The sequence below is a fragment of the Natator depressus genome, chromosome 5 (assembly GCF_965152275.1).
Source record: "Natator depressus isolate rNatDep1 chromosome 5, rNatDep2.hap1, whole genome shotgun sequence".
Classification (NCBI taxonomy): Eukaryota; Metazoa; Chordata; order Testudines; family Cheloniidae; genus Natator; species Natator depressus.
The window spans coordinates 42,106,523-42,119,768 of NC_134238.1; the positions used below are offsets into that span (position 1 = coordinate 42,106,523).

The 13,246-nt window shown below is 38.0% G+C and overlaps 1 protein-coding gene across 5 annotated transcripts in view; it reads left to right on the forward strand.

Annotated features, from left to right (window-relative positions):
- The window catches only part of MAST4 (microtubule associated serine/threonine kinase family member 4), a 442,775-nt gene that overhangs the window by 221,088 nt on the left and 208,441 nt on the right, over nucleotides 1-13,246 (forward strand). The gene's annotated exons all lie outside the window — the stretch shown is intronic.

The window sequence follows — 13,246 nt, forward strand, 5'->3', positions numbered from 1 at the left end:
TATCCACAAGGCTTGTTACCCTGTCAAAGAAAGCTGTCAGGTTGGTTTGACATGGTTTGTTGTTGACAAATCCACGCTATTACTTATCACATTATTATCTTCTAGATGTTTGCTTAACTGCTTAATTGCTTAATTATTTGCTCCATTATCTTTCTGGGTACAGAAGTTAAGCTGACTGGTCTGTAATTCCCCAGGTTGTCCTTATTTCCCTTTTTATAGATTGGTACAATATTTGCCCTTTTCCAGTCTTCTGGAATCTCTCCCATCTTCCATGACTTTTCAAAGGTAATCACTAATGGCTCAGATATCCTTTCAGTCAGCTCCTTAAGTATTCTAGGATGCATTTCATCATGCCCTCGTGACCTGAAGACATTTAATTTGTTCTTTCCCTATTTTAGCCTCTGCTCCTACCTCATTTTCACTGGCATTCACTATGTTAGATGTCCAATCACCACCAACCTTCTTAGTGAAAACCGAAACAAAGAAGTCATTAAGCACCTCTGTCATTTCCATATTTTCTGTTCTTGTTTTTCCCCCCTCATTGAGTAACGGGCCTACCCTGTCCTTGGTCATCCTCTTGCTTCTAATGTATTTGTAGAATGTCCTTTATGTCTCTACCTAATTTGATCTTGTTTTGTGCCTTGGCGTTTCTAATTTTGTCCCTACATACTATTGTTGTTTGTTTATATTCATCCTTTGTAATTTGACCTAGTTTCTACTTTTTGTATGACTCTTTTTTGATTTTTAGAATATTGAAAATCTCCTCGTTAAGCCAGGGTGGCCCCTGCCATACTTCTTATCTTTCCTACATAGTGGGATTGTTTGCTCTTGTGCCTTTAATGTCTCTTTGGAAAAACTGCCAACTGTTTGCTTCCTATGGGATCTTACCTACCAACTCTCTGAGTTTGCTAAAGTCTGCCTTCTTGAAATCCATTGTTTTTATTGTGCTGTTCTCTCTCCTACTGTTCCTTAGAATCATGGACTCTACCATTCCATGATCACTTTAACCCAAGCTGCCTTCCACTTTCACATTCTCAACCAGTTTCTCCCTATTTGTCAACATCAAATCTGGAACTGCCTTTCTCTTAGTTGCTTTCTCCATCTTCTGAAATAAAAAATTGTCTCCAATACATTCCAAGAACTTGTTGGATAATCTATGCTCTGCTGTGTTATTTTCCCAACAGATGTCTGAGTAGTTGAAGTCCCTCATCACCACCAAGTCCTGTGCTTTGGATGATTTTGTTAATTGTTTTAAAAAAGCCTAATCTACCTCTTCTTCCTGGTTAGGTGTCTGTAGTAGACGCCTATCGTGACATCACCCTTGTATTTTTACCCCTCTTATCCTTGCCCAGAGACTTTCAACAAGTCTGTCTCCTATTTCCATCTCAACCTCAGTCCAAGTGTATACATTTTTAATATATAAGGCAACACCTCCTCCCTGGTTTCCCTGCCTGTCCTTCCTGAGCAAGCTGTACCCTTCTATATCAATATTCCAGTCATGCCTATTATCCCACCAAATTCTGTGATGCCAACTATGTCATAGTTGTGTTTATTTACCCGCATTTTGAGTTCTTCCTGCTTATTCCCCTTACTTCTCGCATTAGTATACAGACATCTAAGATACTGATTTGATTTCCCTCCTCCCTCCGCAGTTCTGTCTTGTCTCTCCTTTATCCCTGCTAAACAGCCCATGCTCCCCCACCAAATTTCAACCCTTCTCCCAGGTCTCCATGTTTTTGACTTACCTGTGGGCTTTGGTCACCTGCCCCCTTCGAACTTAGTTTAAAGTCCTCCTCAATAGGTTAGCCAGTCTGTACCCAAATATGCTCTTCCCCTTCCTCGATAGTTGGACCCCATCTCTGCTTAGCAGTCGTCCTTCCTGGAACAGCATCCTGTGGTCAAAGAAGCTGGAGCCCACCTGGTGACACCATCCTCGCAGCCAGGCATTCACCTGCAGGATGCATCTGTCTCTGCCTGGGCTTCTACCCTTGACCAGAAGGATCGAAGAGAACACCACCTGCGCTCCCAACTCCTTCTCCCTAACTCTCAGAGCCCTGTAGTCACTTCTGATCTGCTGAGGTCATACTTCGTAGTATCATTAGTACCCACATGGATGGGTACTAGCATGGGGTAGTAGTCAGAGGGCTGGATGATCCTCGGCAATCACTCCGTAACGTCTTGGATATGGGCCCCTGGCAGGCAGCATACCTCCCAGGATGCCATGTCAGAGTGGCAGATGGGTGCCTCCGACCCCCTCAGAAGAGGGACAAGTCAGGGACAGGTCTTGGTCCGCAAATTTTTGTTTACTCTTTGTGACCTGTCCATGACTTTTACTCAAAATACCTGTGACTAAAACATAAACTTAATCATGTCTACTGCTTTTCCCATCCACTAAGCCAGTAACCCTATCTGCAAAGCATAATTGAGAAGCCAATGGTGACTAAGAAGAGAGTATTTATGGAGAAAGTGTTTTAGCAATATTTGAGTTTATATTGGGCCATTCAGGAAGGGAGATCAGAGACCCAAAAAAGCATCCAAAGAGAGGGAAAGTTTGGGTAATTAGTGAATTGGAGGCAAAGCCACATGACCAGGTGAGGCTATCAATGGATAGTGGGGAGAAGAGAAGACCAAGGATGGAGGAGATGAGGATTGTTCCCTCTTCCTAGAACCTAACTGATCCATGGCAGCCATGACAACAATAGTAGTCACTGTTGGATAACTCCTTTGTTCCCTTTGCCTTGTACCTACAGGCTCAAGTTATTGTCATATTTCTTTCTTTTTTTCAGTTCAAAATTATTTGGTATTTTCCTGTTCTTTTTTTCAGATTTCATTACACAAAGCTAAGGGCCTCTTATTGTGATATGTTAGCTCAGTACTCCAACAGTTCCTATCCAGTAGCAGATAGTTTTAGTGATACTATGTACAAATATTATACTGCTTGTCATTCATGTATCATCGAGATTTCTGTGGTTGGTGACTTAGATCATTGAAACATAAATTATATGTACTCTTAAATGTGTTGAATTGAGTTGCACAAGTTTCTTATATATGGTATTAATAAAAATTAGTGCATTAGATATTACAGCATTTAGAACTTTTTGCATATAACAGCACAAAAGATCCTAAGAGGCAGAGTTTCATGCACAAAAGATGCTAAGAGGCAGAGTTTCATGCATAAAAATATAAAAATAAATAATGTGTTTGGTGTTACAGATACAAAAATGTTGAGTGAAATGTTTTAATTTTTTTAAAACATTGTTAATATAATTTAAAAAATTAAAGTAATTTTGATCAGTTTTCACCAGACTTGCTTATTACATAACTGCACAGTGCCTAAAATTAGAAGCCAAACTTACTTGAAGTGTACTCAGATTTTGTTTACTGAAATTTCTCAGTAGATAGCAAATATGAGCAAGAAATGAACAAAGGTAAACCATGGTAAAGAAGAATATGCTGTAGGAATAATAATCTAAAGGACACAATGAAATTGTTATATGTGAAGCTGGCAAAGGCAACCATCCAAATAAAATCAATTTGATGTGGGAGCATGTGGGGTGAGGAGGTGGGAGGGGAGAGGGACAAGAGAAAGTGTTCAGAAGATTAGTTTCAAAATCTTGAGGTGTTTCAATACATAATGGTAATAAAGGTTTATTCCAGATGAGCTGTCAGTATAAATTGGGAGCATTAGTAAGTTCCTGAGGATTGCTCTGAAATTTTGTCAGCCTGGAGAAAATAGTGATAGTACAGTGTGCTAAATAACACAATCTTCAAACTGAATGTAGGGAGAGAATATTGCAACAAAGATATTGACTTTTAAAAAATCCTTCTTAATCCTAATTCAAGACTGAATACCGTAACAGTTAGTTAAGGATGCAGTAATATCCACTGAATCTCTTTTATAATTTTCAGTAGTTTCTATGATTGGAAATAGACTCCTCTGCTGATGAAATCGGCCCTGGAGCTACAGTATCCACAAAGCATATGTTCTACTTTTCAAGCTAGTGAAAATATTTTAGGATTATGTTTTCATTTCTAGCTATCCCAAGAATAAGTGCTAGTAACTTTGAGATGTTACACATATATTCAATAATAAAAGAAACACTGTTGCCTGTAACCTATCATTTGGTACAGAAACTGATTTAAATGATGGAAGGATAGCTAATGTGACGCCAATTTTTAAAATGGGCTCTAGAGGTGATCCCGGCAATTACGGTAAGCCTGACTTCAACACTGGGCAAAGTGGTTGAAACTGTTGTAAAGAACAAAATTGTCAGACACATAGATGAACATAATCTATAGGGAAAGAGTCAACATGTTTTTTGTAAAGGAAAATCATGCCTCACCAATCTACTAGAATTCTTTGAGGGGGTCAACAAGCATGTGGACAAAGGGGGATCCAGTGGATATAGTATATTTAGATTTTCAGAAAGCCTTTGACAAGGTCCGTCACCAAAGGCTCTTAAGCAAAGTAAGCTGTCATGGGATAAGAGAGAAGGTTCTCTCATGGATTGATAACTGGTTAAAAGATGGGGAACAAAGGGTAGGAATAAATGGTCAGTTTTCAGAATGGAGAGCGGTGTAAATAGTGGTATCCGCCAGGGGTCTGTAATGGGACCAGTCCTATTCAACATATTCATAAATGATGGAAAAAGGGGTAAACAGTTAGGTGGCAAAATTTGCGGATGATACAAAACTACTCAAGATAGTTAAGTCCCAGGCAGACTGCAAAGAGCTATGAAAGGAACTCTCAAAACTGGTTGACTGGGCAACAAAATGGCATGTGAAATTCAATGTTGATAAATGCAAAGTAATGCACATTAGAAAACATAATCTAATACATAGTTTATATGTATGAACTATATATATAAAATGATGGGGTCTAAATTAGCTGTGACCACTCAAGAAAGAGATCTTGGAGTCATTGTGGATAGTTCTCTGAAAACATCCACTCCATGTGCAGCAGCAGTCAAAAAAAGCTAACAGAATGTTGGGAATCATTAAGAAAGAGAGAGATAATAAGACAGTAAATATCATATTGCCTATTTATAAATACTTGGTACACCCACATCTTGAATAGTGCGTGCAGATGTGGTCGCCCCATCTCAAAAAAGATATATTGGACTTAGAAAAGGTTCAGAAAAGGGCAACAAAAATGATTAGGGGTATGAAACGGCTGCCGTATGAGGAGAGGTTCATAAGTCTGGGACTTTTCAGCTTGGAAAAGAGATGACTAAGGGGGGAAATATGATGGAGGTCTATAAAATCATGACTGATGTGGAGAAAGTAAATAAGAAAGAGTTATTTACTCCTTCTCATAACACAAGAACTAGGGGCCAACAAATAAAATTAATAGGCAGCAGGTTTAAAACGAACAAAAGGAAGTATTTTTTCTACACAACGCACAGTCAACCTATGGAACTCCTTGCCAGAGGATGTTGCGAAGGCCAAGACTATAACAGGGTTCAAAAAAGAACTAGATATATTCATGGAGGATAGGACCATCAATGGCTATTAGCTCGGATGGGCAGGGATGGTGTCCCTAGCCTCTGTTTGCCAGAAGCTGGGAATGGGTGACAGGGATGGATCACTTGATGATTACTGGTTCTGTTAATTCCCTCTGGAGCACATGGCATTGGCCATTGTCAGAAGACAGTATACTGGGATAGTTGGACCCAGTATGGCCATTCTTACGTTCTAATATCACCAGCTCTTGGGACCTGAACTGAGATCCTAAGGTCTTAAGTGAAAAATGGTAAAGCTAAGGCTGCAGATACGTAAATTACTACTGTGATCAGACTATAATAATGAGAGAGGCTAGACTGTCGGGTTGGTAAGCTAGTACTGTGGTCGACATATCTTAAATACATTACAGACATGTATTCATGGCAAAGGACTAATGTTTATGATGTGCAGTTCTGCCTGTTAACGGGAAGAATCCCTTCAAGGAACCTTTGTAGTTCAAAAAAATGTTTTAAATAAGAACCAGGATATTCAGAGCTAAGGTTACATTTAACCAGGTGAGTAAAAGCAGCAGAAAGAAGATACAGATTGGCAGGAGTGGGGGTTTGCTATGTTGTCTTCATCGCTATAGAAAACCCCCACTGTTGCTGGGGAGCTGATAAACGTGGCTGGTAGCATCCGGTGGGGCCCCTGGAGCAGCCCAGCTGTATGTACAACAAGTGAAATAGAAACCACTTGCTCACCCAGGTGTGGGTTAGGCAGTGCTAAGGTGCCTAGTTTCCATCCACCAGCAAGTGTGGAAAATGGGCAGGGGGTAGGGTGAAAAAGAATAGATATGGGTGAGAGAGAGGAACCTGAGCTGCAGTGTTTCCACATGCTTGGCAGTGGAGAGTGAGAAAGCTGTTACCGGGAGCTTGCACAGCTGTGTTTTAATGGGAAGTGTATGGTGCATTTGGAAATGCCCATATGAGTTTGTCCTTATGTGTTCCTCCATCATCCCCTCCCTAATGCGAAAAGCCCAGAAAAACCAGGTATTTATCTGAAAGTTGATGGAAGTTTTTTTCCAAACCTAAAGCACTGAAAAACAATACTAGTGTTCCTATGTTTGTTCAGCTGCACAGTTGTACAAGCAACTGGGATTTTATGTCTTGCATGAATTTTTCTGAGTGAACTATAGTGCTCTTAAATTATAAGGATGAGAATGTATGTTTGAGTTTGGTAGTAGCTAGAATCTATGTGAGATTGGTGTTTTCAAACATTTCTCAGTCAATGTGTTTACTCTGCTCTACCGGTCATGCAGTGATATGGTACATTGCCAATGGGTGAAATAGACTGTGCAACAGGAGGTCAGAATGGAGCATGGATTTTCTAACACAGCGTGTTAGATGAAATGATTTTGTGTACTTTGAAGTGGAAAATTCAATCAGAATTTTCCACACTTTTTAGTTAAAGAAACACAGTTATTTACTGATAAAAGTCACACTGAAAAAATATAGAATGCAGCATAGTAGGCATCAAATCTAACTATTATTCCTGGTCATAGTAATTATTTTCTCCTGCATTTCCCTAAGAGGTCTTTTAAAAAACAAAAAGACAAAATGGCTATAAAGTGTCTAGAGTACACATCAGGATATACTGTATTCATGTTGGTATGAAAATACTATTTTTTGATGGGGCTATTCTTTAGAGTTGGAAAGGCTTTTATATTTTATTAATATCAGTAGCCACTATTCAAGTAACCAGCACTTAATTGTACTCATAAAGTAGTAGAGTTTGGATAGCATAGGCTGCTATCAACTGTGAACTTAGGATGGAGTATGAAGTTAGTTAGTAATGTAACTACTGGTCAATTGAGAAATGGTTTATATATAAAATCATTGAGAATTGTACCAATTACTTTCAATTTCATTCAATATTTCAGTATTAATTTCTTCCATGGGTATGAATTGGATACTTGCCCTCAAAAGTGTGCTTACACTAGGTTTAAAATACCCATGTATCTAACATGGAATAAATTTTATTAAAAAAAAAAAAAGGCAGTTTAAGTTTGCACACTTGTACAAAGTAAATGGTGCCCTGAGTCTTGGAATATGGGTGTTTTGGCTTCCTAATGCCAAATACCAGCACACCAGGACTCGCTGAAACCACAGGTTTGAATCCTAGCCGGATCAACCTTTTATCCTTCCAAGGTAGTGGTTGTACTTAGTCTCTAAAAATGGAGGAAACAGCTAATTCCAGCGGTGATATTCTTTTAAACAGCAGAGCATATCTATGGCCAGCAGCATTTTTAAATTGCTGCTGCTGCTGTCTGAACAATTAAGAGCTTTCAGAATAGCAGCCGCGTTAGTCTGTATTGGCAAAAAGAAAAGGAGTACTTGTGGCACCTTAGAGACTAACCAATTTATTTGAGCATAAGCTTTTGTGAGCTACAGCTCACTTTAGTCAACGTTAGACTGAAATCTAAAGTAGTATTTGGTGTGGCTACAGAACACGACCTGCTCTTTTCTTCAACTTCTGTGCATTTGCTCCCATGACTTTAACAATGAAAATCCATTTTTAGGGACATCTTTTAAGCAATATAATTCATAACAGGTAAATTCAGTGCTCTTCTTGTTGCTGAATCTTACAACAAACTTGCTGCTGGAGAGATGTGAGACAACATATAGTGTATCTACTACTAGACCAGACCTTTTCTGCTTGCGCAAAGCATTATTCCAAAATATAGTATCCTCTTGCTCCATAGGGATTCAAACACTAAGAAACTTTGTAAACATATGGTAGGCAAAGTAAAACAAATCTAACTGCCAACTCTTTACATAATTTGATTAGTCTATTATAAATCTTAATATTGCCACAGTATCTTGTTAATCTATGGTAGAACACTTATTGACTGTTTAAATCAGTTCCATGTTGTGTGTGACAGAGCCATTGATTTTTTTTTCATTCTATATTGTGTTTTTTTATATATGGTTTCTTTAAAGTGTCCTCCCCATCCACTTAATTTGCCTGTACATTGATGGTAATGTCAAGGTTTAAGCAGACTTCTGGGTATTCCCTTCACAGCACATTTCAATACCCCTGGAGTTGATCCACTGATAAATTTCTGCCCTGAAAAAGACTGTCAGCAGTCACTATAGCAAAATAACTGTGGGGAGGTTAGTTTAAAAAACAAAAATGAATTGTATTGTCAAGTGCCTGACGTCAGCCTAGATAACCCAAGAGGCTTCTTCAGGTTAAATCTGAGTTTAAGTGGCTCTTTCCTTCAATTTATATGCATCCTACTGAAATCTGTAGTAGACACCTATTGACGTATATTGAAGTTGATTCGCTGGTTGCATTGATTTCTTAGCATTAGGTGAGAGGAGAAAGTTGAAACATAATGTAATATTGTTTATAAATTCAAGGGCTCAGTTTAGATGTTTAAATGCCCTGGCATCCTTTTTCAGGAGGACTCACCATAGAAAATTGTTGGTGCTACCTATAGGTGAAAAGGAAAAACGGTAAACGTAAGATTATTATTTTTTATATGTAAGCCATGGAAGCGGTTGGTATTTAAGTGGCAGAATAACTATGTAATGAAACTGCTTGTAACCAGGTGCCTTTTGGTGTACTCTGTGTGTACACACACATTAAACAAAGTCACCAACTAACCGAATGACCATATCTTAATGAGATGCAAGAAGCTGGAGACCTTCAGATCTCAGGCAGCAAATTATAGACGGTAAAAAGTATTGTTTTTTCTCATGTTATTTCTTCATGTTTTTTAAAAAATAGTGAATTATTGATATTTACTTGAAAGATTTTCTTTATGAAGCTTTTTATGGATAGCTGAAAAATCTCTTAAGATCAGGCTTCTGAATATATGAAAACCTTGCAACTATTGAAAGATGAAGCTGATTTTACTGTGGTTCTAAAAGGTACCCAGTATCCACAACATTCGCTCACTCTTTAGCAGCTTATGAACATTGTAGCTTTTATTGATTCCTGAGAATGGGACTCAGCAACATGCAATAAAAGTCGATGGCACCTTTCCCCCTCCATATAGGGGTGTGTAGATCAATATTTGAATTTACTGTAATTTACTGGTAATAGGTAGAAGAACTGAAAGAATTGCTGTGTTTTCTGGGTCACAGCTGTGGTGTATATCCTTTTTATTTAAACTCTGTTGTAGGTCAAAGTCTTTCCCCTACTAAATGGAAACATAGTTAGTAGTAGAGTTGATACGCCTTATTTATCAATGGGCTTTAAAAGACTGGACACCTACAGTCTGCTGTGTGAATTAAAATTGTACTGGCTGACCTAAATTTCGTAAGACCTGAAGGACTGCGGCATGTACTGAATTTCTGAATATTTTGTAAGTTATAAACCCAAAAAGCTTCTGTGGTTTTGAAGACATGTTACTAAAAATAAAATGCTCACTGTATTGTGACAGTTCACTGATTAATGATTAGCTTAATTAAATCATGTACACACAGTCCTTATTGTATCTTCAATGTAATTTAGCAAAGGCTTGTACGTATCTCCCAAACCTGAGACCCAACTTAATATATTTGTAGGTTTGCAGACAACAGTCTCAAGGCAGAAAGGACATTACATAGTTGGGACAAGATTCTCTTGTTTGTGAAGTGGCGTAAAGCAACCTTAACGCCAGCTTAAACAGAAAACAAAGATATATAGTGAGGTCATCTATCTCTAAACCTAGACCACCCCTGACAAACATCTCTCAGGGATGGTCTAGGTATATTTAATCCTGCCTCAGCACAGAGGGATGGACTAGATTACCTGTCAAGATCCCTTCTGCCCTATATTTCTGCTTCTTGGTGATCCTTGACTGCTGGAATGTTTTTTCGGGCCATAAGCACCCATTTTGAAGTAGAGCTTTTGTGTTGATTTGTCCAGGAGGTGTAAGAACTCAGGACTGTGGAGACACAAAGTTTGGCTTGAAGCCACCTTTGTGCAACCTGCATCCCCGAGTCCTGCACTGGGCACAGCTCATCTGAACTGGAACACCCACCCATGAAAACCTGGCCCTTGATTTTACACTTAATGAAGATCCTTTCTTAAACAACAATTTTTAGTGCCTGGGAATAATTAGCTAACTTTATGGCATTTTTAATGCAACTGAGATTCGAACCCACAGTTCCAAAGTTAAAGATTAGCATGTTTCCAGTATGCCTTGTTAAGCTTTTTTCCCCACTATATACTAAAAGCTGTATAATTCAGTCATACTTAGTCTCTTCAGTTTGTGAAATAACAGCTTTTCAGATGCATAGGAACAAAATGCCCCTTTTCCTGAGTCTTAGAATAAGGGCATATCTACATTAGGGATATTTTCACTGGGATGTATCTATACCAGTGTAAACGATGTACTGCACCGGGATAGAGGAAGGATTGAACTACAGAAATTTACCTGGAGTAACAGTCTATGCTAATACATTAATTAAGGAATTTGGTATCCTGATGCAAAAATCCCTAATGTAGAAAAGCCACAAGTGATGTGAGACATGTCTAAGAGCTATAAACTGCGAGCCTTTCATGTACTTAGTGATAGTGCAAAACATAAATTGGATGATGACTTGAAGTGTTCTATTTTGGAGGTACTCAAGCCTGTGATAAATGTGAGAGAACTGACCTGGCATTTTGATGTCAACGCTATGGTATATAGGGAAAATGTGAAGATACAGACATTGTCTAAAAAGGAAGTTTGTTTTATTTATTCATTTATTTTTGGTTAGCTGCTTATTGATATTGCCATGCTTTTTTATTTTAAAATCATGCTTAAAAAGTGATATTTGCGCTGCTTTGCTTCAAATGAGATCTGTGTGCGTAAAAATAACTTGGGTGTGAAATTTACTTTGTAAAAGCTGCCAACATCTTTTAGTACATCTTTACCCTCTACTAGTTATCCTTAGTGATTTATCTGACATGGAGCTTCTCCAGTAATTACAAGGCAGTACAGCAGGAGTGCCCAAAGCACGGCCAAAGGACCAAATGCAGCTGTACCTGCATACAACACTGATCATCTGCAATTTTGTTACTAATAATGACAAACTCAGGGGGAAAAAAATCTGTTCATCTACCAAGAAAGATCCAAGTATAAGGGATTGATTTGGTATACTTGTTAGAGTGTGTTAAATTAGAAGCAGTTTCTGGACACTTGACAAGATATAAATGCGATCTTTGCTCACAAAATGTGAATAGCCCTTAATATTCTGCCTTTTTGAGCATATGCATTATGACTCTTAATTACATTATGTCCACAGGTCCCCTGCCTCACTTACTGTACAAGATGGATGGTGCTCAGAAATGAAGCAGTTTGATATTTTAGTGGCCCCTGCCTTATTCACTGTACACCATCTAAAGTCTGCAAAGAATATAGAAGTATTCATTTCTTCGTGGTCCTTTCTAGGGTGACTGAGTGAGCCATTTTCATCCATTTATTTGTTTTTTTTTTTTTTTTTTTTACACGTTCATATGCATTATCTGGTCAGAGGGTGCACAAGCATTTTATGCACTGTGTAGAATCTTATTTTTCTGATGCTTTTTTAAAAGAGAAAATTCTAACATCTCACCTTCTAGCTAGTTTGGTTTGGTAATGTAAATTAACTATACATCCATTAGATGTGTAAAAACAGTATGCTAGGTGTGATCAAATAGGAGATACAAGTATAAAATTATTCTAAACCAGGGTGATTAAAAATATCCACCTAACAGGCCTTCACAACCCACTAACACAGCCAGATCTTCTGTTCTGTTGTCTTTGAAATCAAAGTATCTTCCTGGAGAACATCTAGTACTGTGTATCTCAGAGGTCAGATGAGTGCCCCTTCATTTAAATGCAGGCTGTATTCCCATCTGAACAAGATTACAAAGAAGACTTTACGAATGTAGTTTTGAGAAAATAAGTGGAATGGCAGAAATAGAGGGAGGTGAATGAGGGGTACCAAAGTGTAACAAGATATGGGTGTGTGTGGTGGGGGTTGGAAATTGGAAAGCAGAAAATGGAAATTACATAATTTATCTGATATTAGCTGTCCCACTTCTAGGCATATATCATGCATCTTTTAGATGGACAGAACTTGGTGGGTCTTGTAGCTGTCTTCTATCCGAAATACTAATTGAAAATATATCAGCTATATTGAAAATATAGTAACTTCTCACTAATTCTCATTTAGCTAATACACAATCACAACAATTCTCGCCAAATGGCAGTTTCACCCTACTTCTCAGCAAAAGTTTTGTGTTTAAAAAAAAAAAAGTGCATTGTGATGCTTTGTATTAAGACTTCATAAAATGATGTACTCCAGAACATTGTATGAGCATATAACGAAGTAGTGTAACCGGTCAAGCTATGCTTGTCAAAATAAATGAACAATGTCCATGTTGTGATGTAAGATCCTTGATATTTGTGACTGATTCCTTGGAGCCTGACCTTGTCAGGTGCTGAATATCCTCAACTATTTTTGCACACAGTAGGTGTTATGGAAGATTAGCATATAGCAGAACTGGGCCCTTGCTAATTTTACTTTCTTTAAAAATCCCCAGTGAATCTGGCTGTTAGGTTATTCTGTTTGAAATATGATCTGAGAACATTTCTGTCACAGATTCTATTGAACATTCCCAAAGATAAACCTAAAGAAAATCAGAGTTTGAAATAACAGTATGTAGCAGAACATGAAAGAAGATTTATACAAAATTTGTATAATCCTTTATTATATTCAAAACATATCTGTGCTGTCTGTGTACAGTATTGTTGAGATTGAAGAATTATGGAACTTAATTTTAA